At 40.7% G+C, this 5,562-nt stretch overlaps 1 pseudogene; it reads right to left on the bottom strand.

Moving 5' to 3' along the window:
- Positions 1-674: 674 nt before the first annotated feature.
- Positions 675-1,410, bottom strand: LOC113916191 (annotated as a pseudogene).
- Between the last annotated feature and the right edge of the window lie 4,152 nt (positions 1,411-5,562).

The raw sequence follows: 5,562 nt of genomic DNA, 5'->3' as shown, positions 1-5,562 counted from the left end.
TAATTTTATTTGACAGAGAGAGGGAACACAGCAGGGGGAGTGGGAGATGGAGAAGCAGGGTTCCCACTAAGTAGGGAGCCCGATGTGGGGCTTGATCCCAGGACCCTGGGATCATGACCTGAGCCGAAGGCAGACGCTTAACTGACTGAGCCACCCAGGTGCCCCACATCTAGTCTATTTTTTATTTACCCATTGAATTCTTGATTTCAGTGCCTTTTTTTTTTTTTTTTTTGGACAACTGAGCACTGTTTTTGTGTTCTTCTTTGTAACTGTATTTCAAATTCCTTCCAAAACAGGGCCCCAGGAACCCCCAGGTTCAAGTATGTCCCTGAGCTTGGTCCACTGCTGTCTTGTATTCATGCTTGGGTATTCGTTCACCAACATTAAACTCCAGGATAGAAGATGTGACACAGCAGGACTCCCTCTTCCACGGCAAGAGTCCTCTGCTGACTTCAGAGGTGGTGGTGGCAGCCAACGTGGAAAACACACTGGAACTTTCCCCTGAACTGGGCTGTAAGGACAAGTGCCTGCCAGGAGCATCATCATCTTTTCCTTGACCCGCCCTCTAGTTTCTGAAGATATAACAGAAAATAATCTTCTTTGAAGATACTGGAAACAATTCCAAAAGACAAAACACATGCCACCAATGCACTGAGCTTACAGATATTCTGGGTTTAATTCAGCTGCAGAATGAGCTGATTGATGCGTCACCTCGATAGCCCGGTAAGCCTACTTCCTTGATGTAGTCCACTCTATTCTTGGTAGCACGACAGGCCACTGAGAGATGGAAAGGATGTAAGAACGCAGAGATTCCTGGAAATTTTTCCCCGGAAAGGCAATTTCATGAATGAGGTCTTCCAAGCAAATAACACCATACTTCCCCAGGTGCTCCTCAATCACTGTGTTGTCTGTCAGAGGGATGGTTTTATTCTTGACCTTGTCCCGGCCACGTTTCAAGATGAGTTCCCGGACAGACTTCAGATTTGGAAGTCCCCAGGTCACATAAGGTTCCACTATATGCAGTGTTTTTATGGTCTGGGGGGTCACTCTGAAAAAGATACCACTAAAAATCTTCTTCAGGCGAAGCCTTGCAATGGTCCTCCGCATCAGTGAACTCACCCCATTAATCCTTTCGATGCATACAACAAAGGTCAAGGCATGTTTATCTGGCACTTCCAAGCCATGAGGTCTCCCTTCTAGTCGTCTGAGGTGCACCCTGTCGCGTTGCTGCTGCCAGGAATCAAGTAAGAACCATTCCAGTCACTTAAACTTGAGCTCTTTTCGTATCTTCTGCTCTTTCTTCTCCAAAAGTGCCTGCTTTGCTTCAGTGGCTTTAAGGGCCTGATAAGCCTTCTTTTTCAGATTTTCTGGAACCAATGGGATCTTTTTTCTTTGCTCTTGCTCCACCATGTTTCCAAAGCTGTGGCTACTGCTCTACAGTTTTGTTTTTTGTGTTTTTTTAAAGATTTTATTTATTTGACAAAGACCCAGAGAGAGAGGGAACACAAGCAGGGGGCATGGGAGTGGGAGCAGCAGGCTTTCTCCGCGGAGAAGGGAGCCCAAAGTGGGGCTCAATCCCAGGACCCTGGGATCATGACCTGAGCTGAAGGCAGGCGCTTAACCACTGAGCCATCCAGGTGCCCCAACAGTTTTCATTTTTATGGTTAACTATTAAAATGTTTCATATTGTATGCTCATCCTTGTAATTAAAACTACTAGCTAGCTACTCTGCATTTTCTCTCGGAAGTCCCTGATGGTGTAAATCTGTTGTTCCCATGTTTCTGTAATCACTCACAGTGCCAGGTCTTGTGTTTGGTAATCATTAAGCAATGCTAGGAGTCTGTAGGCCCAACTTGGAGTTTTCCCCCACCAGATTTGATTCTGCTTCTACTGGTATCCAGGGGAGTACTCCTCACCGATCCTGGGAGCACCTCAGTCTGCTGACACCCCTGCTCTTCAGGCTTGGACCCCAGATATTATTGCTCTTGGAGATATAAGCCCCACCACCGGTCCCCACCCTGATTAATCCAGATTCAGTTCTAATTGTTTAGCTTTGGGGTTGGCATGGGGGAGGGAAAGGGAGAAGTCCTTGGGGAACCCTTCAACTTTTTGTGAGCTATGCCTCAAAAAGCGCGTTCTGAGATCCAGTTTTCATTGAGGTGAGTAGCTCAGTGGTCCTGCTTACTTGATACCAAAATCGGATACTTACTTTTAAAACCTCCATTTTATTTCTTGAAACATACTAAGCATGACTGTTTTATGAACTATACTTTGATAATTCCAGTACCTCAAGCCTTCATGGGTTTCATTACGTAGTGTTTTTACTTTGCATTAGATTTTTAAAACACAGGCTTAAAGTGAAATCTTGTATCTACAGATAATGTATCTTCACATTATGTACACACCTGCTTACCCCTACCCAGATCAACATGTTGAACTTTCCCATTACTCCAGAAACTTTCACTAGGCCCCTTGCTAGTCAACTCCTCCTCTCCAACATTAGGTACACTATTTGACTTCTATCAAGCTGGCTACATTTGCCCTTTCTTGACCTTCATTTAAATGGAATACAGTGTATACTATTCTGTGCCAGACTTCTTTCATCTAATGTCTTTAATACTCATTTGCATTATTGCATGTATCAATAATTCCTATTTTGCTTTTTTACTATGTTATTTCATTGCATGAACTTACAACTGACTTTCCCTATGAACACTTGTGGAGATTTTCTCTTGGAAATTCCCACTCCTCCTTCCCCACCAGTAGTAATTCGGGTTGTAGCATAGAAATAGTTTTAAACTTTCTTAAAAACTCCATCTTTCCAAAGTAACTGTACCATTTTACATTCTCGACAGAAATGTAGGAGTCCCAGTTGTTTCTACATCCTTGGTATTGTGTCTACTTATTATATTGGCTATATTGTGTTATCTTATTTGTGGTTCTAATTTGTATTGCTAACCATGTTAAGCATCTTTATATACGCTTTTTTAAAAGTGTTTAGGTCATTGCCTGTTTGTGTGTATATTTTATTACATATCCTGTCAGATATATTGTAAATATTTTCTTGCAGTCTGTGGCTGCATTTTTGTTTTTCATTTTGAGGGTTTTTCTTAATGATTGGTGCTTTTTGTGGACTCAATCCCTGCCTACTTCAAGGTTGCAAAGATACTCCATTTTTTCCCAGAAGGTTTGCAATTTTTAATTTTTACCTTTAGACTCATATTCGTTTGAGTATGGTAATGGCTCACTTTTCATACTGATATCCAGTTGCTCTTATGGGGGTGGGGACAACAACAAAACACTACATAACTTAGGAAAATTCAGATCAAATAACCTAGGCCACTAAAACACCACAGACTAAGTTCATACAATGGAGATCAATCTTACTGGATAAACTTGAGAGGTAAGATCCAGAAATAGTGATTGAAAGTGGGCCTTTTATCCTTGACAATGAAACACTTAAGGAATCGAGGTGCTTTGGAAGTGTGAGACTGGGACACAGAAAACAGGAGTCTAGCACTCAATTTTGTTGAGCTGGATGTGATGAGATCCTTCGAATGAGGCTAGGCTTAGAATCCTAGGTCTACCACTAGTTTCAAAATGTCAAGATATTTAAAAAACAACAGTATTTACTGAGAGAGCACACACAGGCATGAGCATGGGGAGGGGCAGGTGGAGAGGGAGAGGAAAAGGGAGTCAATCCCCAGCAGCTCCACACCCAGAGTGGAGCCTGCCTGGGGGTTCATTCCCATGACCCTGAGATCATAACTCAAGCCAAAACCACAAGTCCGACGCTCAACTAAGCCACCCAGGCACCCATCAAAACACTTTTTGTGTAAATTCCCAGGAGAAAATATAAGAAAATGGGTTATTTCTCCTGATGGGCTACTAGAACACTTTGATCTTTGTTTCAACAAGGAATGCCCCTCCCCAAATCAGCCTTCAAGTTTGTTTCAAAGTTTGGTTTAAACACTTTTTCTCCAACCAACCTTTCCAGATCTTTCTAAAAGAATCAATCACCATAACACTTCCAGAGAACATGACATCCCTGAGGCTCACCTAAGACACACTGAACCTAGTTAAGTCTGACTTGCTATGTTGTTACAAAGATGCTTTGGTGAGGGGGAGAAAGAAATCCAGTGCTTCCCTCTGGACCTCAGAAGTAACCTAAGGCTCTATATAGATCAGCTTCAAAAGCAGTTTACTGCTCCAATTCATATACTTAAGTTTTATTTCTTATTAATCCTCCAGTATGTTTCGCCCTGAGCGAATCCCCCATAGATCTTTCCTCTAAACTGTCTTTTGTTACTCATTCCAGTGTTCATCCCAAAGGCTGTTGAATAGTCTAGTGTAGTAAATAAACACAGAACTAAGATTCAGAACACCAAGTCAAAAAAAGCCCACTGTGACTAATATCCCTCCTAAATACCACTTGTCTATTCACCCTATCTATAGGCTGTTGGAAAACCACATGAAATCACACTGTATAAACATAGCACTCTATGAATTTAAATTACTGAACTAGTTCCATATATATTAAGGTAGACAGTTGGTTTGTGCAATGCAAAAAAATTAGGAAAATAAAGAAAATCATTTAACTACACTTTGTTTTCTTGCCTATCAGTTGTGTGGATGTCATACTTGAACCTTAAGAAATCATACACTCACAAACTCCATCACAGCTTGTAATACTCAGTAATAAACACACATACACCAATTTAAACTTGGGACAGTAAGCAGAATATGCTTGTCATACCAACCTCAATGATTATTTTGCCAATGTCCTCACCTCACCATTTCAGTCTTCAGTGGAAAATAGTCCAAAAGCTTTAATGTCGGACAAAAGGGACATGACAAATTTGTCCTGGTTTCCTCACCTACCAAACTAGGTGATGTTTGATGGTAGCTACAACTTGTGAAAAAACAGACAGAATGTAAAATGGATAGGTACTATAGAACACTTATATCTGTGTCAATTGTTTCAACCTACCATATGTGGATTCATTTGGTTATTCTAACAAGTTTCTAGCCCTTTAACTTTTAACATTCTTAACTTTCTGAAAGGCAAAAACCAAAACTAACACGAAGTCATGATGTTAAAAAATCATTACAACCGGGGGGTGGGAGGAATGGGTAACCAGGATGGGTATTACGGAGGGCACGTGTGGTGATGAGCACTGGGTGTTATATGCAACTAATGAATCGTTGAACAAAACTAATGATGTAAGATAAAATAAAATGTCAAAAAAAAAATCATTACAACCTCTTTAGGCTCAAAATTTTCAGATATTCTTTGCAAACTAGTGTTTTGATACATGGAAAGTATGGTACCTAAAAATCAATAAACCTGTGGAATATATAGAACAGAAATATCTTACTGACCTAAGAGGGAATCAGAGAACTTGACTTCTGTTTCCTATAGAGATATCACTATGTCTAGCAGATCGGAGCCTAACACTCAACTTGAAAATGACAATGCACTTTTGTTCTTCACATAATCCTAAGAAAGTGTGATTACATTCTCACCAAACCAAAATATTAAAATACATTATAGGAAAAAAC

This window comes from Zalophus californianus, chromosome 1, assembly GCF_009762305.2.
Source record: "Zalophus californianus isolate mZalCal1 chromosome 1, mZalCal1.pri.v2, whole genome shotgun sequence".
Classification (NCBI taxonomy): domain Eukaryota; kingdom Metazoa; phylum Chordata; class Mammalia; order Carnivora; family Otariidae; genus Zalophus; species Zalophus californianus.
This window is presented reverse-complemented; position numbering and strand designations above follow the sequence as displayed.